The sequence below is a fragment of the Dermacentor silvarum genome, chromosome 11 (assembly GCF_013339745.2).
Source record: "Dermacentor silvarum isolate Dsil-2018 chromosome 11, BIME_Dsil_1.4, whole genome shotgun sequence".
NCBI classification, from domain to species: Eukaryota; Metazoa; Arthropoda; class Arachnida; order Ixodida; family Ixodidae; genus Dermacentor; species Dermacentor silvarum.
Window position 1 is genome coordinate 46,492,341 of NC_051164.1, and position 22,801 is coordinate 46,515,141.

At 44.4% G+C, this 22,801-nt stretch overlaps 2 protein-coding genes across 11 annotated transcripts in view; one reads left to right on the plus strand and one right to left on the minus strand.

Annotated features, from left to right (window-relative positions):
- The window catches only part of LOC119434082 (uncharacterized), a 191,307-nt gene that overhangs the window by 126,934 nt on the left and 41,572 nt on the right, over positions 1-22,801 (plus strand). For 4 of the 10 annotated variants that reach the window (XR_007464224.1, XR_007464222.1, XR_007464225.1 and 1 more), the window contains exon 2: positions 22,614-22,678. The exons of the other annotated variants lie outside the window; for them this stretch is intronic. The gene's annotated coding sequence lies outside the window, so the exon portion shown is untranslated. The remainder of the gene's footprint in view (positions 1-22,613; positions 22,679-22,801) is intronic. 10 annotated transcript variants of the gene reach the window in all.
- The window catches only part of LOC119434080 (uncharacterized), a 207,903-nt gene that overhangs the window by 75,193 nt on the left and 109,909 nt on the right, over positions 1-22,801 (minus strand). The gene's annotated exons all lie outside the window — the stretch shown is intronic.

Consider the following 22,801-nt stretch of genomic DNA (forward strand, 5'->3'; position numbering starts at 1 on the left):
GCACGTTAAGAACCCCAGGTGGTCAAAATTAATCCGGAGCCCTCCACTACGGCGTGCCTCCTAATCAGAACTGGTTTTGGCACGTAAAACCTCAGAAAGAAGAAGTAGACCTCGTACGTAGACGTGTTTGATGACGCAGCCTCCTCTCGATGCGAGCATTATCACCCGTGAAGAACCGAGCTTCGGCTCCGTATGACACGGCTGCGCGGGCCCTATCTTGAAATCGATGTGCGATGCGGACAGAGTGCGCTTAGTGCTGATACATCCGTGTGCGCTGTGTGCTCGCCGCTTAGTTCGCGTTGAAGCGAGACGCTTGCGCTCGCTGCTGCGGGCCCTATCTTGAAAGCAATCGTCTTACGTGACGAACCGATGGGTTTCCTCGTTCGGTAGGCATGCAACAACAGAGAGAAGCTTTTGCAAAGGACGCGTTGGAACGCAGGCGAACACGTGGGAAGGCAAATTATGCGAGGAAAAAAAATACACTACTACATATATTTTCTTCATTTACCAAACACAAGTTTTGTATTAAAAACAAGTTTATTTACTGGGGAGCTCGTCATAGTGCGCGTGGTATTATTTGGAGTTGCTGATACAGTCTTGGTTTCAAGGGTAGCGTATAAACCCTCTACTGCAACCCTGGAAAAATGTTGTAAAGGAATAATTGCATTTTTAGATGGAGTAGATGCGGAACCTACGCTACCATGACTGTCTTGATTTTTGAGAGTGCAGTTGAAAGTCTGCGCTCAACTTATGTCTTGTTTAAGTCTTGTTCCACTCTCACTACCGTTAGCTACTCAAATAACGTCTACTTCCATTGTAGTGCACGCCTCGCCGGTTCAAAAAGTTTGTTAAGGGGGGCGGGGGGGGGGGGTGGCTCATTTTTCTCCGCAAGGCGAACTAAGGATAGTAGTTCTATCGGCCCTATAAACTGTTAAAATTCACTCACCAACTAAATTAACAAGCACAGGTGTAATGCATGCACAGGAAAACATGCACACATCTCTCCCTATGAGCGCGGGAGCTCGCTGTCAAAACCCTGGAGTGAGGAGGAACTTCAGCAGCAGCGAGCGAATTGATCTTCGTGCCGTCTCTCCCTTCAACGCTAGTTAAACGTCGAAAGCACAGCGTATACGAAGCTACCGGCACAAGTTGTACTTTGTCCAAGCATAATAAAGGAAATCCAGCAGCGAGCGCGTGCGGAACTTCGTTGTCGAGTCACTTAGCGCGGCGATCTGCTGGGGCATGCCATAATTCTAAATTCATGACCGGATTCGCTGTTTCCAATGAAAACGTGTCGTGCAATCGCTTCCAGAGTTCAGCACCAGCCGCTCATCGAGAATATGAATAGCCTCCGCTCTGCAGTATTGGCTTAGTCATTGGCCCACAGCAAGCGACCGCAATGCACCTTCGCCGGTGCGCATTTGGAGCGATGAAGCTGCGACGATGTAATAACATCAATTTTATGTGCACTGCGTCCTACTTCCGGCGGTGGTCTTCTGCTGAAGGCTGGACGCACGCGTAGAACTTTGTTCGGCGTATTTGAATAGTCATTAAAGAGTGTGGAGGCAGCGCTAAATTCATCGTACACTGTGAGGACTGGAGGTGAAGGCTAAGGACGTTAGCGTGGCATAGCAAGTAGAGGCGCAAACTTCTTGAAAAGAATATGTTTATTACATCGCTCCACCCGTTGCCGGCGTTCCCGGTGGTGGGAACAAGAGAGAAAAAATCCACAGCATATCCACGGGGTGAATGATGATGAGTGGGCGGAGCTCCGGAGGGAATCATCGGATCTCCCGCTTAAGGGGACGCTAGCACAAACGCGTTAGAAACGTGCAGTACTCTCTAGTAAGGGGGAGCGGCCACAGCGTCTTACGCAGCCATTTACACATGCCGGAACGTGCACCGCGTTTGCCGACGCCATCACATGACTGCCGAGAGAGTATACCCCCCGTATTCATAAACGCTCCTCGACTTGAACTTGACTTGCCACCGCTTTGGGCAGCGCGTTCGAAACGCGTTGAAGGTAAGGCGGAGAGGCCACATCGTCTTACACCAGCTTCTTACACGGGCCGTGACGCGCTAGCACAAACGCGTTAGAAACGCGCTAGAAACGCGGCCTTTCGTTAATGTTGGGTATTTATTGCCATCATGGTGCGTGTGTCCATGTCCGCTTCGTGGCGTAGTGGGCTAACGCCGCGCGCTCGGAAGCGAGGGGTCCCTGGTTCGATTCCGCGCTACGGACACAACTTCGGAATTTTTTTTCTCATTTTACTCAGACTGGTTACGCACTACGACTACGACGAGGGACGAACGGGTGCCGCTTTAAGGAGCTTCGCCCCTAAAAAGAGCAAGCTTACGATCCCGGGCCTCGCTTGGGCCATGCGTCGTCTATGCGTAAAGGTGGCGCCGGAAGGGGCGCTAGCGATCACTTACACTAAGACGGGAACTGATATATACGGGCGCTCACATCCCACCCCTGTCTGACTGACCAAGTCTCGTGGTCAATGAGTGCTGCACACTGTCCGTAACAGTCACACCCTGGCACACGCGTGATAGCACACCTCATTCCAGCACAATGTCGTCGAAGTGGCTAGGCAGCCATCGAATGCGTTGTGGCGGCTGAGGCTGTTGCTGCGCTGCGGAGGTGACGTTGTTCGCTTCTAGTTTGTACGTGGTCTCTACGTTCAGTATGGGTAGTTGCTGGGTCACTGGAGAAACTGGGCGCACGTAGGCCTTGAACTGGACGATGTGCACTGTTCATGGTGTATTAACAAGACGAGTTGTCAAACACGACATACACTAAAAAAAAATTCCGTCATTATACGGAGTACGGAAAATGCGTCGTTTAAAAAAAAATACGCCAAGAACTTCCGTTAAATACGGAAATGATCCCCGTTTTAAGTTTTACAGACATTTCACCCGTAATAATTCAGTGGCTGCACTTGTCTGCACGGAACAGGCAGAATTCCGTATTTTTGTTATGTGAACATCCCTATTTTTTTACGAGGGAAGCTATGCACACTGTCTGAATGAGGGCTTGTACTCCCATAGTTTCATCTAACAATATTTTATTGAACATGCAAACTGTACGTGCTATGAAGAGACCTACAATGTCTGAGAGGTATAGCGTTCAGCCAAAAGTTGCAATAATAATGAAATATTTAAATATCTTTTCGCACGCTTTATTCCGGTCGTAGTTTTCCGTGCACACGGGCCTTGGGACGATGATTATATGCTCAAATATATGCATGCCCTTGCAATGTTTTCTCATTATTTGGCGTCAACCCTTTCCAATTTAAAATACGACATATATGTTTAGTGAACAAAGAGCGGTTCGCATACGTGTCCACGTAAGCAAACTTGCGCAACTCAGGAGCTGGTGCACACTATCAATCCAAAACTCAGCGAGTGGTGTAATGATCGTAATTGCGTTTACATTTAGTAACAAATGGTCTCGAAGAGAATTGGTGGCCTTTAGATCCAAGTACTACGGCAGATGAAAATTTTGAATACCACAAACAACCCAAGAGTAAAATGACTTTACTGAACTGTACAGAAGTTGCATATGATTTCACCCTCCCTAAATTAGTTCAACATCTATCATCTCTGTCCATAACTGTCCGTTCAATTGACACACCATGATTACGCGTAATCTGCATTGTTCATATGTTGTCAATGCTTACGGTAAGTTGTATTCGCAAGCATTCGGCGCGCTTCATTTTGAAACAAGACGGCGAGCACGCACGTTCTTGTACGGCACAATAAACTTCGCGAACATGCACCGATATACAGTGTGTGCCGACTGCGCGATGGTGACCGAAGATGAGGGACCAAGTACTGTGGCTACTAATAATATTAATAATAATAATAAAGAACCGCCCAGTGCTGTGTTGCTGTAGCGATTACCTTTAGTCCTTTTTGACCGAGCATGCAACACCATTTGTTCCATGAGCTTAATTCTAACATAGGAAAAAGTTATGACATAACTCATTGTTCACCCGTCCATTACATGCACCAACCGGCCCAATTAGCACTGTGCTAGACGCATTGCTGTGCACTGCATTGCAACACAGGGGTTTGCCATCCCCAGTAGGAAACCGGACGTTCGTCCGGTTGACCTGCCTGCCTTTCCTCTCCTTGCTTTCTTTACCTCTTTGTATAAAATGCACTACCTTGTCGGAGAGAAAGCGTTATCCACTTTCAGAGTTGAATTATTTGTCGAGGAATTATTTTACTGTTCCAGCAACTATAGCATAAACTAGAAAACGAAACCTATTCTGATTTGTTCTCCGTGCTCACAGAGCGCGGCACCAGGTGGCACAGTGCGCTGCGTTTCCGATCTCGAAGGATCTAACAAGCGGTTGACGAAGCTGCAAATGTGTAGTCAGCTGGCTTTTGTCGTTTTGTGTTCTACAGATTGTTAGTTTACCGTAAATATCTCTTGATTTGGTACTCAAGAGTGGAGCAAGGCCCCAAGGAACAGATTCACGCACCGGGAGCGAAGAACAATAGCGATTGATGGTTACGCTGCTTGACTTTCGGCATGTTCGAATTGGCAAAATTCCAAATTTGTCGCTATGTGATGTGCGCTTGTGTGCTCTTAATGTGCCGTCATAGCGCGGGGATATTTGCCCTGAATGTGTTTCGCTTCGTCAACAAAACTCTGAACGCAGCGGCATCGAAGAAGTTGTCCTCTGTTCAGGTGCACGCATGTGCCTGCATGGATACGCGATAGCCTGCCCTGAACGGATGTTCAACAGTCTACGCGCACTCGTAACCTGCTCACGAGGTAAGCCCGTTGTAATTTTATTTGTTGCCTTTGCATAGCGTAGTAGTTAAAATTATGTGTCGTAAGCCAGCGTCGCTATCAGAAATGTTGTTTCAAAAAATGACAGTAAACGGCTTCTTAGGGCAAAAAGGACGCGTGAAGGGGAAAAAGTATCTCCAATCAATTTAGGTTCATCTCCATGGTAGCGCGATCGAAATTTTGCGTGTGCCTCTTGCTCACTTGCGTTAAAAACGTAGAATAAAAGTGCATTCAGTTGCGCACATAACATGTATTGACGCTTGTACTGGCTTGAGAGCATACTCTGTACCTGATCATCTAAACGTTCGAGCTAATAGCAGTGGTTCGGTACATGTGATGGTTACTTTTCTTCGTGCTTGCATTTTTTATTGCAGTGACAAAAATATTGTTAGCTCTGCTGTGTCTTTCTTTGGGGCAACTGATACAGTAGGATGTTTTGCTTCGAATGATGCCTGTGCGGTCAAGCTATTCGTGTCAGTAAGCTATCTGAAAATGTTGTATCAGTTGCCAAAAAAAAGAAAGAAAAAAAGGACATACCATGTGAAGCGAATGCAGTCATCATAGACTGTATTTTGTAAATACTTCAGCTGAATTGCTTAAGCGGAGTGTAGATATGCATGAAAACCAGGTGACTGTGTTGATACTTAGCAGGACCAAGGTTATAATTAATAATTTTCTTTCGCCGAAAGGCTAGTTGCTGTTGTCCTGCTGAAGATGAGGTCTGCTGCCTGCCAAGTGCCCATGTCTCCCAAGTTGCAGTATTGTTGCCCTCAAAGTTAGTGCTTTTTTATCTCTCTCTCAGCTTTTTATTAGCTAGATCATGACCATCTACTTAGCTGTGTAGGTGAGCACTGTTCGCGACATTGGAATGCTAACTGATTCCATGCATTGTTTTCTGCTTCGTGGTTGTATCACCGCACATTATAATGGAAATATATATATTTGTGTTTTCTTTGAGAGCCCCACAGTCGCCCCCCCCCCTCCCTCATGTTGTAATTGTGGGTGCGTCATTTGTGTGCAACGATGGCATAGGTGACCCGTGCTACGAATTCCATTTTATTGCAAAGTAAGCTACGAGTACCCAAAGAATTCTGTATAGCAGAAAACAAAAGTTGAACTGCCAAACACTACCAAGCAGCCTCAGAGTACAGTCTCAAGTGGATAGATTTTATTGGTCATGTAGAGGAGCACAGCATGCCTCTGTGTTACTTGCTGAACACGTAACCTGTGAGGAAAATGAATATTTACGTAGCTTCAGCCATGTGCTATCAGCGATTGTTCCCGCCCTCAGCAGTTGTGGAGGACAATCACGGCATTTCTTTTTCTAACTCATTTTACTTATTACGGAAGGATTACTGTATGGGTACGGAGAAAACGAATCACATGGGCAATGTGTCTAACAATGTCTAAACTTGGCCAACAATGTCTAAACTATGAACAGTGTGTAGTTTGATGGCTCAGACTAAGTAGAAATGCACCATAAACACTTTTAACTTTTGCTTGACACAAGGCGAGAGCATACACTAACCGTACTTGCCTGGTGTAGCCCTGCGCCAAGTAAATGTCAATTAAAATTTAGCTTTCCAGTGTATGCTTCTATTCTTACGTCCTGTCAGAGAGCTGGTAATATGTTTCACATTTCTAGCAGCGCTAGCCCATCTTGTAAAGGTAGTAAAAATGGGCCAACTATTTTTAACCAATTTGCGAAAATGTGCCGGCAGTTCGCTTAGAAAACTAAAGCCATAGAACCAGCACAGTGACGTCACTTTCTGTTCGCATGTCACAGGTTTAGAAAAGCAAGGTGGGAGCTGTTCCTAGTGTTCAGATTAGAACACAAAGCCAGTATAAAAGGGTGCACACCACTGATCTCTACTATAGGGGGCTGGATAGTGCATTGAGCGCCCTCGACTGAAGCCAACCTGGTACCGGAAGTTGGCTCCTTACGACTTTGCAATGCCAATTCACTTGAACGGGAGGGCGGCATTTCTTCCCTAAATACCTGCCTGTTGGGCCGTACACTACCGAAGCAAGCCAGAGAAGTGTTTTGAGAAGATGTCCAGAATTTTTCATCACATTACTGTTGCATTGATAACATGGGTGCTGAAACACTGGCGCATGAGAAAGCACTTTATGTAAGAAAAAAGCTATCAGATGCGGTTACAGATAATCGTAAGAGCTCTTACCAGACATGTAGAGACGTAGTCTTCTGAAATGCAGAAAACCACGAAGACAAATGTTTACGGCAGCAATATAATGTGACCGCATGCACTTTTGAGCGCGGCAAACACCCTGCTTTAGGGGCAAGTCGCTGCATGACACTACATTTCCGCTGCTATCACCGGCGCCTGGCTTGGCGAGCGGCGAAGCGGCATCCAGCAAAACATAGCAGAGGTCAGTGGTGAACACAGTATTTTGTGTCCCCTTTCTGGAAGCCAGCTGAACACGTGGTAACTGTTTCCAAAGCAGAAAAACTAAGGGCAAAGGCTCTGAATACATTGCTTTGTAAAGTGGCTGGTGCTGGGGCATAGGAAATACTGTGGCATTGTAGATTTACAAGAGGCAAGCTAGGATCTCAAACAGCCAGCTGGTTTACTTATATAAAACAACGTATTCACTTTATCTGCACGTCAAACCTATCTTCAGAAAGCGGACGTTGCCTTTAGAGAAATTGTAGAATTGAGCTAGCTTGCTGAGAGCAGGCATTTGAGAATACAGAATGAGCTCAACACAATAAACACCAGAACAATTTGTTAAGAATTTCAGATCGCGAACATTTAAAGTATTATTTAATTAGTGGTGTTGAAATTATGCTCAATGTTGTTGATTGTTACATTCATATAGTGTTCAAGCGTTATGGTAACAACATTCTTCGCTTAGAGTGCATAGCAAGGGTGTACTCCACATGAACATTCAAAAACTGTTTTATTGTTCAGTTGAGATTTTCAAGTTTGCATTGTTTATTGTGTGTTGTATGTAAATCATCCTATCCTAATCTAAAAATCTGAATAGTGAACACAACTTGACCTTTTTGCTTTATTTCCTGGATTTTCTGCCACATAGGTGTTGCCACACCTCTGTGGCAACATACTTTAATTTGAAAACTGCTTCCACCTTACTTAAAAATATTGCTTGAAACCATAGCCACCAGTAACACTATCATGACATTGTTACGAAAATTGTAATATTGTGCTTTGATCTATGATCTTTGAAACATATGGTGCTCTGCCTGTGGTGTAAATGGGTTGCTGATATCCAACCCTGATGCAAGAATTCAAAGAATAAACAGAAGCTAGAATGTTCTTGCTACTTTTTTTTCCAGAGAAACTCACAGCAATTTCCACATGTAAAATAACAGGAAACAAGTTTACTGAGCTGGGAAGAGCAGTGTCTCATTTTAATAGTGCCAGCTACAAATTTACGACAAACTTTTCATTATATTGGTAGCACTCTACTGCTACATATAGCGTTGTCAATTTGCGTAAGCTGAATTAAGAACAGCCACAGTTCAGTCGTGAGTTGGGTGTTGTGCAGTATAGTAAAATTTGCATCACCCGGGAAGCGTCACAAAGCTACGAATACAACTTAAATGGCTTCTTCTAGGAAAGAGACATAGCTCAGAAAATTTTTCTTTTGTATGCAGCCTGTGGAGACAAGGTTTCTTTAACATGACCATGGCCCTCAAGACAGAAGCCGAGACCGGACACTGCAGATGTTCATTCCTGTTCCGGCAAAAATAGGCCAGCCTTAACCAGCTGGGTTTTTCAAAGCGAACTCATCACAGCTGGAGTCACCCCATGCCACAAGCAGTTGTTCCTACAGGGATCGTGGCAAGGTTTCCTGGAGCACGAGTCCAACTTGGCGCCACCACCTTTCTCCTGCAGTTTGTCTACCTACTCTGCTAACCAGGTGGGTCAAAGAAGGCAAAGGGAAAGGGAATCAACAATTTCAAGTGTAGAACTTAAGCTCAATACAGTTTGAGTGCAAAATTCTCCAGTTATCATTTACAAACAAAAACTGGAAATATCTAGATGGTATGGTCTCCATACAGATACCTCTTTCCCACAAAGAATTGGCCGTGAAAAAAACTGCTTGTGGAGGCTTGAATATCAGTCAGTATGATTTGGTGCAGATAGGATAATGATTATGAACATTTCTCGTGAAGGCAGTGGTAGTAGACTGAATAATCAGAGTTAAGATATAGATTAGAAGACAGATTTAATTTCCCTGCCATAATTTTAAATCATCCCAATAATTGTGTTTAATGGCCCGTGCGTATCGAGTGACAGCGCTTCTCGATTCCTGCTTCTTGCTGACATCATTCTTATGCTGCGTAATCCACCTGCTTACTGCCCTGTTTCTCTTGTTCGAGCAAATTTACATTCCTGACACGAAACCTTGTAGCTGATTTTCGTAAACTTTCTGATGAGATCAGAGGGTGGTATGCACCCCAGGCTTTCTTAGATATGTGTTCAAGAGTCTCGGTTCTTGCGAATGTTAAAAACATACCCCTGCTCAGCACGTTCTTGGTATCACCTGCAATATTATTAGCGAACATGAACTTGTATAAATTGGAGAAACAGTCAGTATAAAGCATGTCAAGTGATACACCCGACGATGCGTACACATAACAACTGAACTAAATAAATACATAGCATCAATTTCAAGAATTGTTGGGATGATGCCATTCGTGTAGTGGAATGAAATCTCTCTTCTCCTCTCAATCTGGAATCCGTGATAATTCAGACTATTAAATACCTCCAAAGGGGTCGCAAGGAGAATTATGCATATTGCATTTATTCAACTTATATGCAGGATATTCATGTCCTGCAGTGGACGTGAATATGGGCTGATGATGATGATAATGATGCAGGACATTTCACTCCAATGCCGTTGTATGAGATACTTTCATTAGAGAGTTGTAACTTGCTCTCGATGTATTACAGCTGTGTACCGGCACACTGGCGACAGCTTGCAGTAACTACAATTTGTGGAAACATAATTGCTGTTGCCGGACGCCTGTGCAGGCGTCGGCAACAGCAATCATTAGGGTACACTAGTTTCTTCGTCACCAGATTGGAATGTGAAACGGAGTGTTCATATGGGGTATACTCCTGCATAAACTTCATGAGCATTTCTCCTTGTCTGTGGCACAGGTCATTGTTGCAACGACTGTAAAAGTATGGTGCCTGTTTGCACCACCCATAGAGAACAAAGAGTATCATTATTGAACAGTAAGCTTATTGAATAATCAAATGGTTTTAATATTTTTCAACAAATTTAACACTTTTTCTCTTGTACTATGCTGTTTTTTTAATTCTAAGGTTGGCATGCCTGCACAAAGTTTGACTGCGAGCTGACATTTTACGTGAAAGGGCGCATTTGCGTGCATGACACCTCGTCGGCAACATTCTGCAACGCCTAATGTCATGGGTCCTCTTCTATGTTGGTCACCATTTCACAAACTGCTCCTTTAGGAGTTAAAATGCAACAGGCATGCAGATTTGATTTTCTAACAAAAAGAATCGAGCCCGCTGATCGCCTTATTCTCCTCACTTGACACCATGACACCATGAGCATCAATGTGGTGTTTAAGTGTGTGGGGGGGAGGCAGTAAATTAATTAATTTTAGCAGCTTTTTGAATAACTTGTAAAAGTATTGTAGAATGCTGTTTGATTCTTTCAGTCATTGCTGCCAAACTTCACTTTTGATTGTTGCAACAACTGTAATATAGTTTGCTAGCTCTCCTGCCAACCTAAAATAATGTGAAGGCATCTTTTTTGAAGAAAAAAAACTAAAGGTATGCCAGGAACTAACGTCAAGTGAGACCATTGAGAACAGCAATTGAGACCATTAAATTTTAAGCTTACGCCTGTAGATGGTACTGCTGAATGAATGCTCACCCAGTAGAACTGTCTATAACATTTTCTTCCATTAAAATAAAATTGAATCTTTCAATAGCATCTGAACTTGGGCTTGTTTGAAAATGAGCCCTTTCCTTGTTGAAGTAGGACAGAGGTTCAACAGGAAGACAAAACTTGAATTCGTCAAAAGTGGCACGAATATAAACAGTGCTCAACTTTTCGAAATCTTGCACTTGGTTTCATGGATTTCCAGCGCTTTAAAGAAATAGGAACAACATAAGAGAAGCGAAAAGACGCAAGGACAAGTCGAAAGCTGCTCTTCAACTGATTGTATTACATGAAAAAACGCCCAAAAAATACATTCACTGGTCATGCACCAACAGACGGCGGAACGTGAATTGTAACGCATGCTTGAAGCCACTAATCAGAGATGCATAGTAGACAGGTTCTGATGCACATAATTGCGTTCTTTCATTGACAGAGCAATAGCAGCTGTTCTGACGCATTTATTGTTTTCGTTTTGAAAAGAAAGGAGCCTCAAGAATTAGACGGAACTTTTTGTCCTTGTACTTTCCAGAACATGCCTGCTGCTAAATAGTGGTCTGCATTCGCATCGCTTACAGTGCTCCGCTAAGTGTCCGGATCCCCCTAGTGCATACGGTGCTCTGTCAATCTGTCGTTAACGCAACGACCACTGAGGACAATGTAACATTTACCACATGACAGCGGAATATTTGGTAATGCAACGATCACTCTGGCCAATGTAGCATTTGCCACATGACAGAGGGGTGTAGTAAATGGCACCAGTACTACACGCCACGAAAGGGGTAGCATGCTTATTCGTGTGGGCCCTCGGCTTTGTGCCCTCGGCTGTTCAGTGCTCGGCACATGCGAAGCAGCTTTTCCGGCGCTAAAAACAGCACCACGACATCCCACTTGGCGGCGCTGCTTTTCAAGCGGTGTGACAGGTGGTGCACATAAGGCACAGCAACCGGTCATCTATCTGGCCGAGTCCATATGCTCGTTTGCTTTTGATCCTCAGCCCTTGACTTCTTTGAGGAGGCCTTCTGGCACAGAGGTGACGATCTGTTGGGAGAAACGCGTCCTGCTAAGACGCTGGGCTTGCTTTTGCGAGCTCATTGCCAACCGCATAGTGGCTTTGTAATCTCATTGCTCGCGAAGAAATTAATGAGATAATTAGAGTTTTGTACCAAGAAAGGCTCTTGCGCACAATACGTATCGGCTTTTTGACTTGATGTCGTTGACTGACATTATTCGGTTCCAAAACCTGATTTACTCAGATCTGTGAGCACGTTTCTCGAAGAATCTAACCCCATATCTTTTAAGAAGTCCACTGGTTTATCTACTGACAGCATCCTTGAGCCCTGTGTGATCAATCAAAAGCGGCGCAAATTTTTAGATGTCGACGACTACATGGTTCTTTTTAAATCAGGGGCTGCTGAGGACATTCAGACAATTCACAACAGTGTTGTTGAAGTACTTGAGCGATCTGCACCCAGTTCTCAGTTTTACTCATGAGATGCCTGTCGACAATTGCTTGCAATTCGTTGGCCTCTCTTTTCCTCGGATGACATGACATGTTTGCTGCAAGTATCAACCAAGATCAAAAAAGTGAATCTTTATTTACAATTCGGCTCACTAAAAGGTGGTTAAGGGTGGCATAGCGGCCAACTGCTTGTGCTCAGCCCTCAATAAGTCGTGCGCGCACCGGTGGCAATCAGCTTGGAAGAGCAAGGCCAATGTCTTAGCAGGGCAGGTTTCTCCCAACAGATGATCGCCTCTCAGCTAGAAGGCCCCCGCAAAGAGGTCGAGTGCAGAGGATCGAAAGCTAAAGGCATCCGGACTTGGCCGGATAAATGTGCGGTTGTCCTGCCTTATGTGTACCACCATTCGCACCGCTTGTAAGAACCTGATTATGTGCATCAGAACCTGTCTACCATGCACCTTTGATATGTGGCTTCAAGCATGCGCTGCAATTCATGTTCCACCGTCTGTTGGCGCATGAACAGTGAATGTATATACAGGGTGTCCCAGCTATCACGCAGCACGATTTTAAAAAGAAGAGGAAGGGCATTACGCGAAGCAAAACTAGTGCGTATTGCTTCCAGTACAGTGTAGTAGCCGCCAGTAATTTTTTTCATTACTGTGATTTAATTGGGTAATTGTAATTAATTTTCTAACTCGAGAAGTAATGTCCTAACTATCAAAGTGTCAATGAGAAAATTGTAGAGCAACAGAAAAAACTCCCGATACAGCTTTCTGTTGCTCAATACGCACTACATAAATGTGTTTTTCCGAGCGTGAAAAGAGCCCGCGAATACACGCAAAGTGTATCAAGGGACCAGTCGCGCGGCAATTCTGCGTGTATTCGCGGGCTCCTTTCACGCTCGGAAAAACAAACGCCTGGCTATCAAACTGCCCGCCCCATTTCTTCACAGCTGGTTCTTTCTTATTTTATTGTCATACCGAGTTTAATTTTGATCTCCTTACTTATTTTATTTGGTCAATATCTTTCTTTTTATTTGTCTTTCGAAAAATTTTTATCCATAATTTGCCTTCATTTCCCATTTCCACTGATCTTAACCAAACACATCTTAATACAAAATTTATTTTTCTTATTCCTTATTGCTTGTTTTCCAAATGTTCAAACAGTTTATTTAAAATCTATTTTCATTTCTGGGTAGACTAGGTCCACTGGATTGAGTACTTGCTTGCATGTGTCGATCCTTTTCTGTTCTGGTTACCCCTACTATCAGCAGTGCCCCTACCCACTTCATTGCAATCACTGCTAAACACTGCCTTCCCAACTTTATTTTAACACTTAGGCTTCTCTTGACCTACTATGTGCACTAGTATGTCCCCAAATGAGGGTAGGGGTGAGGAAGCTCTGCGTATACAAAAATGCTGCCAAGAAAAACAGTTGCTACCCTGATGACAAGTACCTTTGTCGCAATGTCGGCTACAGCAATATCCCTTTTTCGCAACAATGCTGATCCATGTTCATGTTTTCCTGACACGTAAGTTACCGCTTTATTGTGCTCCGTGATTACCCTTTTTTCTAGCTTTCTTAGGATGGAAATTAACCAATGCTATTTGTTTCTCCTAACAGCAGCAAGTTTGTCCTTGCAAGGCATGTGGGGTCAAGAACAACATTCACCAGAAAAGAGTGAAAGACGAGTGGTTGAACAAAATAAAATTGTTTCTGTGTTCTAAGAAGCTTGACAAGTGAATTTTTGCACCTTTTGTATATATTCTAGGCAATTCATTCATATCACAAAGTGAAAAGTGTAACCTTTTTAGCTATGTCACAGTGTTGGCCAGACAATTTTCTCAATGGCAACCTGCTGCTTTTAGCTGCCTTCACGACATTTGCCTTAAATATATGTACTGTCGGAGACAAAAGTACCCAGGACGGGCAAGTGTCGACCAAATTGTATCGCTGTGCCATCAGCCGGGTACAGCCACACTATCATCTGCGTTCAAGACTACAGGATAAAGTTTCCGAGCGCAGGTGTTAGCGTGGCTGATCCCGGCAGATAGTGCAGCTATAAAATTCGGTTAACGCTCGCGCGTCCTAGGCACTTCGGATCCCGATAGTACATTCTCCAAACAATGAATGTGCTCTGTAAAACGTAATACGCGAAACACCTGTACTTTAACGGTTTGACCGTATAGTACAGGTTCAGCATACAGCGTCTTCCGTTTTCTATTTACAGGAAGCACATGTATTTTAACGGTTGAACCGTATAGTAAAGATTCAGCCTACGGAGTCTTCCGTTTTCTGAACATGGGAAGCACCTGTATTTTAACGGTTGAACCGTTTAGTACAGATTCAGCATACAGAGTCTTCCGTTTTCAGACTACGGAAAATGCCTGTATTTTAACGGTCGAACCGTATATTACATATTTGGCATACGAAGTCCACCGTTGTCTAAATACGTAATTACTCGTATTTTGTATTACGGTCTCAATTGTACATCCGTCCGTTCTACGGAAATGACCGTTCTTTAGTTACGGAAAAGTTTCCGGTCACAATTTACAGCAGATTTTGCCGTAAACCAAAGGTACATTTTTAACAGTGCACGTAAGGCTCGAAACGTTGATAGAGTTAGCTGCTCAGTGAGGCCGTAAACACCATTGAAGTGGGGCGCCATTTTGTCATGGGCACTGGAGCCTGTCGTCTCATCCAGACCAGGTCACCGATGGTATAGGTGTGTGCATGGTGGCTGCGACCACACTGCTTTTTGCGCGCAGTTTGAGCCACTTCTGACTGTCGTGTCTAGGATGCTCTTCAAGAGCGGATTGCTGGAATGGGCGATCTTGTTGAAGCAGAATTTAACGTACATAGCGGCTATGACCTTTTGAATTAGAAATCATACCCCCTATTCTCTTTAACCGTGGAATACCTGTGTAGCTGAGGGCGGGACTGTTAGTCTGCTCTGTATAAGCCACACCAGTTCAACAGTTACACGTCAACCGGCTACCTCACGGCGCTACCGCACATTCCTCCATAGACGTTAAGTAGCACACCATTCTTTTCAATTTTACACCTTAGCCACTAACACACCCTCGGTCGTGACCTCGCTCACCCGCCTCACCCTCTCCCCTGTGGCGTAACCAACAATTTTGTCCCAGGGGGGGGGGGGGGGGGCGGCTGACGTTGCAGCGCGGCCTCCTCCTTACAGAATTTGTGGAGGGATCAAATACATCAGTAATAACTGCATTGCCAATGCCATTGTATATTAGATGCTGCAAACGCATTCTTGAACGCTACACACTGTCAAGTAAAGTAAAATATGTATTTTTATCATAAACTGAGTAAACACTGCATTGCCATTGCCCATGTCATTGTATCCTAGATGCTGCGAACGAATCGTGGAACGCTGTCAAGTTAATTAAAATATGTATTTTTTCATAACCGAATATATTCGTATGTCCCAAAAATTCTGGCAGAAATGAAATGATATCAATTCTTCCACATTTTTTTGTATATTTAATAAGGAAAGAAGATATCACGCGAACTTTATAACTGTATCAGTTCGAAACCAACAAAGCAGTGCATGTAGCTGATATGCAAAAGGCCATGAAATGAACAAGTTCAGGACAAATATTTTGCTGAATTTTTGACATATAACAACCTTGTTTACATTTTTCTACATATGCAACGGCCAGCGAAAACCTTCAATGACGCTGCCTTCGTTCCGATGTATTGCACAGGAGCAGTTGATGCCGGTTGTGTAATGTGAGTAATTGCACCGAAATTATAGTCGCCACAGAGAGTACATATAAAAAGTAGGAGTTCTCCAAATTATACATTAGAAATGCAAAGATACGATAGAATATGCAGATGCGAAGATACAGCTTGATGGTATTACAGATAGTACAATTACAGAAAAGTCCTTTTGAGATTGTCCTGTGCTTTTCGAACCGTTGCTGTAACTGAGCTAATACGTGGTCCATGAATGCAATGAGCAGTTATAAGGGAATATGCCTCAGCATTTTTCTGATGCAACGCTCCCACGATCCTGTTGTCGGACACCGGTTCGTCAGCCATTCTTCCGATCATTTTCGACCGCCTTCTGTACTACATCTATGTCTTCAATGGCGGCGCTCATGTCGATGTTCCTGGGGGAGGGGGTATTCTGTAAGAATCCACTTAGTGGACTGTATGACGCCGCACGAGCGCGAAAGTGCCAGCCAATCTCCTTTCCGCTCGTGCTGCTGGAGCCAATGGCGACAGCCGGAGTGGACAGTGCCCTAGGTGGACTCTTACAAAATACCCCCCCCCCCCCCTTTGTTTGCAGATTCTTTGACAGAGGCAGAGTCACCGCTAACACATGCTCCGCAACATTCAGGCTCAGAAGAAATGCCGGTGACAAAAGTGCCACCGTTCGACTATTTGTCTGAAATAGATTTTCGCCACTGCCATTTAACTTTATCTCCTCTAGAGCCGCGATCACCGGTTCAAATAGATTCACAAATGAAAAAAACTGCATCATGTTTTTCTACCCAGCGCTTCACATAATCCCAAAAGTCGCTGCCTTGTCGACTCAGGACACATCAAACTTATGATTTATCGTAAAACGTGTCAGCGGTTAGGAGATTTGCGGAAATTTTGCGGTGTTGTCTTCAGCGTTGCAAAACAGCTTCGGATATCGATGATGGAACACGCCGCATAGAGAAATAGGTTGAGGGAGTGGCTGGCGCAATGTGTGTATAATGCAGCTGGACATTTCTTGCGAACGGCAGCTTGCACACAATTCGTTTAACCAGCCGTCGAGCTTGCACCAGCATAATCTAGGCCATGAAGATGATGCATGTTAATTTCAAGGTCTAGCAGAAATTTTATAATGGTGTCTGCGAGGGCCCTGCCACTTTTGTCCTGAATTGGTACAAAACCTAAAAACAGTTCTTCAGGGTCGTTGGCATCCTTGTTTAGGTACCTTGCACAAACAGTAAGCTTTTTTTTTTTATTCCAGCAATATCCGTCGTTTCGTCATTAAGTACGTAGAAGCAGCCTGCAGCGTTTACTTTTGCAACTAGGCTTTCTGTGGTAATTTCACCACAAATTTGTGTAATTTCGTTTTGTACATGTGGGCTTAAATACGAGGCATTTACTGGGACAACTTTCCAAATAGTTATTCAGAACTGTATATCCTCAATCAGCTCGCATGTGAAGAAGCGCTATGAAAATACCAGTATTTTCAGCGGGTACTTTGCTTAAATCCATAGGACCACGGTCATGATGGCCACGTAAAGCGGGGCTTTGTCGCCCGCAAAAAAAAAAGAGCTGTCTCAATAATAACCCGTTAACTCTCTTCAGTTTTCTCTTAATTCACTTTGCCTGCCCTGGTTCAGGTGATTGATCACATTGGGCCCGCTTCGTGAATATGTTTGGAGATAATTATCAGCTGCCAGCAGACAGTCACAGTGATATTTAGTATTTTCATTTGAGTGGAAGATTTCGAGCGCGTGCTTCCATTTCTGGAACGGCTTGGAGACGAGGGCTCCAGTGCGCCCATGTTCGCCCAAGCTTATAAGATTATTAAACCCATAAAGTTCCGGAATCGAAAATCTAAAGCACGCCTTTGGAAATGTCAGTGCACCTTTTGCGTCCGAGTTTTATGAGAACTTTATAACTATAATGTTTCGGAATTCAAATCCATGCGCTGCGTAGATTCCGCAGCCGCCGCGAGATGCCGTGACTCGCCCGCTCGCCATCCAAAAGCCCTTGAAAGTTTGTGCTCGGATGGGGCTCCTTGCATTATGTGACTCCAGGTGCATGAGCGTTGCCAAGAAATCCAGCCCGAGTTCGCAATCTTCGCGCAGAAATGCCTTTTCGAGCGTGAACAAGATATTGTAGACAAAATCCAGAATGATTCCCTGCGCCGGTGGTTGTTTTGGTCGGCGATGCATGACAGCACGAAAAACTTTGAGGGAGAGATTCGCGGCAGCAGCCCCATCAGCCCCCCCCCCCCCCCTCCTCTCCTGGCTACGCCCCTGACTTTAGAAGAAGCATACTTATATATACTGAGCCGAGGAGAGGTTATGCCGCCTTGAAAAAGACGAAGTCTTTTCAAGGCGACATATGGTCGCCCGACGCAAGGTCTTTTGAGTTTGTCGAAACGTTGGCATCTGCTTTCATCTTGTTATCCTTTTGGAGGCTTCCCCTTGTATTCACCAGTTCTTCTAGCCTCACTAAGGCCAATAATATCCCAGACGATGCCTGATGATTCTCTCAAGGCGCCCTGCTAAGCTAAGCTCACTCGAGAGGGGTCGTCTGGTAAACGTTGCCAGGTACAGTCTCCAGAGATTCTTAGCACCTTCTGCCGCGTAGCAGGCCAGTCCACCGCATTGGTTAGGTGCTCCATAGCCACTGGGGACTCATTCCCGCGGGTTAATTGCAATAGGTAATTGCAAAATTCTGGGGTATTACATGCCAAAACCACGATCTGATTATCATGCAGGTCGAAGTAAGATACTCCAGAATAATGTGCGAAAAGAGCGAACGCTGTTGCTTTCTTAATGAGTGTATTTGTTCAAGAAAGCACGCCACGCTGCTGGTGGCTGTCTATAGTCCTCACTTCTGTCGCTGTCACGGCTGCTCAGCTTCGGCTCGGTAGCACACTCATGGATATAGTCATCCTCAGTGCCTTGCATGGTGTTTGATATGACTTGCAAACTATATGACGAAGAGCTTGCAAACAAGCGGCCACGCTTTCTTTATCGGGTTGGTAAGTTGGGGATACGGCCCTTAGCCGAGTATAAGCGGCATTACAAGTTTGGTCAGCGATGGTGGCGTTTTTCGCTCCACAGTCACCTGTACTGTTTGGCTATTATGCACCAGTGCATCAGACAGGCCTCGGTACTCGTGATGTTTCAAAGCGAACGGGCCAATTATCGCAAGTTCACTGCTGGTCGGCTAATTACCACGGCGGTATCCGCTGTGGTAATTTGCCGACCATCAGTTCTTCAGAATCCCACAAGGCAGAGTATAACGTTCAAGAAAGGGGAAAATGTTATCTACCCAACTGGCATCACGAAGCAATAAAGGAAACACATACAGATTTCTCAGGAAGAAAGCTTGGCAGTAGAAGAAAAAGATAGCAGACTTGTGCGGCCCATGTGGTATATCATAGCCCAATTTCCAGCGAAGCTGCTTCTTTCAAGCAGTTGCATTACGTATTTCAGTCTCCTGAAATTAAACCTTTAGGCTTCGCCCATTTGAAATGTTGCCCGCAATAAATCTTGGGGGCAATTTCCTAAGCAAATTATTATAAAGGTTGCCTTTGATCCTCATGCGCTTCACTTCACGTACAGATTTGCCGTAGTATTCTCCCCCACTGTTTCGATAGCAGCGAAACGCACTCCGCCTCTCTGGAGATCCTCGAACCCTTCGCACGCAAGCCGCGCATACGTCGCTGATAACAGGAAAGCGCGGGGGCGGCGTGAATGCGCCTCGAGCGCCCGTTTAATTGATACCCTAGTAGTAATAGTAATTGCTACCCTAATAAAAAAACTCTGAGTTGTATCAGAAGTGCTAAGAGGAAGTGAAGGTAATCAGCGCAGGCTCATTACAAAAGTTGTAATCTAAGAATTACTGTAAAGTATTTCTTATATGACAAAAATATGGTGAACGGTAACAATAAATTGAAGGAGAGGACACATAAAAAAAGAGTGATTTGTAAGTGCTTGAACATAATTAGCTTTGTTTTGACCACTTCTAAAGAGCAAAAAGTTTGTGATGGCGTCTTTTTAAACTGCTAGTTTTTTTTCCTCATCTATTAGCCAACTTTATATTTCTTCCGCCATGAGAGCGTAAAAAGTAGAGGACTCCCAAAGGTATTTCACCTTCACGCTTAGGCGTCCTGGTGACAATTACGATACCAGGGCGTTCCCTCGAATCATGCCACAATTTTCCGTTGTAGTCCTTGTATTTATCCACGTTCCTGTAATCCACAAGTGCAGCTTACAAGCAGCCCTCATCTTACCTTAATGTGACTTGAGAATAAGTTTGCCTACTCTACATATTTTCCCTTTTTCCATGATTCCTCGACGAGCAGTGTAGCTAACAAATCTTCAAGATGGGTTTCTGAATATTGCCTATGCACTTACTATATTGTTCCCTTGTTCGTCAGTCTTTATCCACTTGGCTTCCACTCTGCCCCCCTTGAATGTCTGTATAACAGATCGTGCGTGTCATGATACAAATGACAAGACATACAAGCGCATGTCATGACATAAATGGCATCACATGCTTGTCATGACATGGTGCTGTCGAGGTTGATTCTTTAACTCGATGTGTATCTGGATATGAGTGACATGACAATAATGACAAGACATGCATGAGCATGTCATTCCATGTCATGCCATGCACGCATGTCTCGCCACACATATCCTCATACATACCCAGTTAAAGAAATCACCGCGACTTCATCACTTCATGTTATTCATCTAATGGATGTCCTTATATGAAGGATATCCTAATATAAAATGAAGCCTACATGATTGTCATAAATGAGATGACTATAATGAATTCAATGACATGACACGCATTTTTAACTTAATATGCGTCTGATGTATGGCAAACATGATTGTCATAAATGTCATGACATGCATTACAAAAATGGGATAAATTGATGACATGTATGTACGGCATGTCAGTACCATGACAAGAACGTACACCGACCCAGAAAACCAAGTTGTCTATTAACTTGGGGCGATGACTATATGCTCATTGCATCGTCATTACAATGAGCAACTTAATTCAGCTTACAGAATTACATCTTCTTAATTTGACTTCCGCCTCTAATTTCTTGTGCCAGCTGCACTTGAGCCAGGTGGCACGCGTAAGAACATCCAGGCAGCAGAACACTGGGTGGTGGTCGTATTCGTTCAGGCAGCTATCGGAAAGCAAGTTTGGCACGAGCGTTTATTTCCGAACATGTCTAAGCCTGAGGTTTCTGGACAGCAGCGCGGCACCTCCTTGTTCCTTCCGAAGCTCGTACCGTACTTTCAAGGGCCCTTCTCGTCGTTACCGGGCCGCTTAATTAAACATCGAGTCCTGCTCTTTCCTGGTGCACATAGCACTGTTGGGTCTTCGAGTTGCCAGTCTGCAGCTCCTCCAAGCATATAGTTGGAATGTATGCCATCGCGAGCAATGCTATTTCTGTTGAAAAGACCATTGGCCTCCTTATGGCAAACGTGGTATTACATTTACTAATAAAAAATAAATAAAAAATAAACGACCGCTATTGAGCACACATTGTTTGTGCGATTTGCTGGGCGTTCTTTTCCTATGATCTTGACCTGTTTTACAGAGAAGTGGTTCATGCGTCTTGAAACGCTCCTAAAACGTTATGCATGTTTTCGCGGTGTCGTGAAAAAAGTAGATCGTTCATAGTTGATATATTTTGCAAAAGGATGTGCAGACAAACTTTAAGGTGCTGATGGTTAGGTAGCGAATACCATATATCACGCATCAGAGTTATTCCACTGCAGCAGAATAAATCTGATTAACAGTGTGAACGCAGAGGCAGCTCTTGCATGACATTTATTTCACGAAACACATATGCTTAAGTAGGCATGGTGCGTCGCCTGTCGGTGCACGACTGATGAGCGTAAAATGAAAAGCATGCGCAGTGAAAGTGCAATCTAGCCAATTCCTGCAGTTATCACAAGAACCAAGGGTGGCAGCAATCTTATGTACCAAACGTTTGAAGTGCATAGATTAATTACGTAGTTTGGAAATTATTACTAAACACTCGTTTCCGGTCCTAGTATGCATGATTTGTTGGTTTTCCGAGTCTCCTCCGAGAAGTGGGAACGTTGTTTACTTTTCAATAAAGTATGTTGCTATAAATTTAAAGTGTGTGGCCACGTAGGAGTTTACGCAATGTGCCGCAATGTTGATTTTTCTAGGAAACAGGGGTAACGTTTCAACTCTCTGGCCTAATTGCGCATGTTGCAAATAATGGCTAAACTTGCGTTTCCATCCCATGTTCATGCGTAATATATAGGCTTATAGCAGGTCTCTCTGGTGTCAGAAGGGATCTTGCTTATACCTTTCAGTCACAAATGGCGATGCAGTGTTTAAACGGCCATGACACGGTCCTTCAACTATATTTAGTTTATGACTGTAACTGAGAGCAGAAAAAACAACAAAGCTGGGCTCTCAGCTTACATTCTAACTGGCAATTTGAATTAGAAATTTCCATTTTCCCATTTTCCAATTTCCAACCTCCATTTTGGAGTGTGCTGTGTGACGTCGGCGACTGTGGGCTACGGCTGTCTAACTCAGATGCCCGGGGTGACACAATGTGCTCCCGAAAGGCGGCCGAGTGTACAGGAGCATGTTTCACTTGCACGCGGTGCTACTTCGTACATCGCGGGAAGAGTACTAAAACCTCCTCAACCCTTACAGGTGTGCATGGCGTTTGGTCCTCGAGCTGCGTTCCGTGCCATTCCCGGCTCTTCCAGCCCATTCAGGTGCGTGTAGCCTTGTTCGTTCTCTAGCACGAGCGGCTTGAACGCTCAGCATCGTGAATGCCATCCCTATAGTGGCAAAACCGGATTTGAAAGGGACGGCCGCCTCGGTTAGCCGGTTATGTC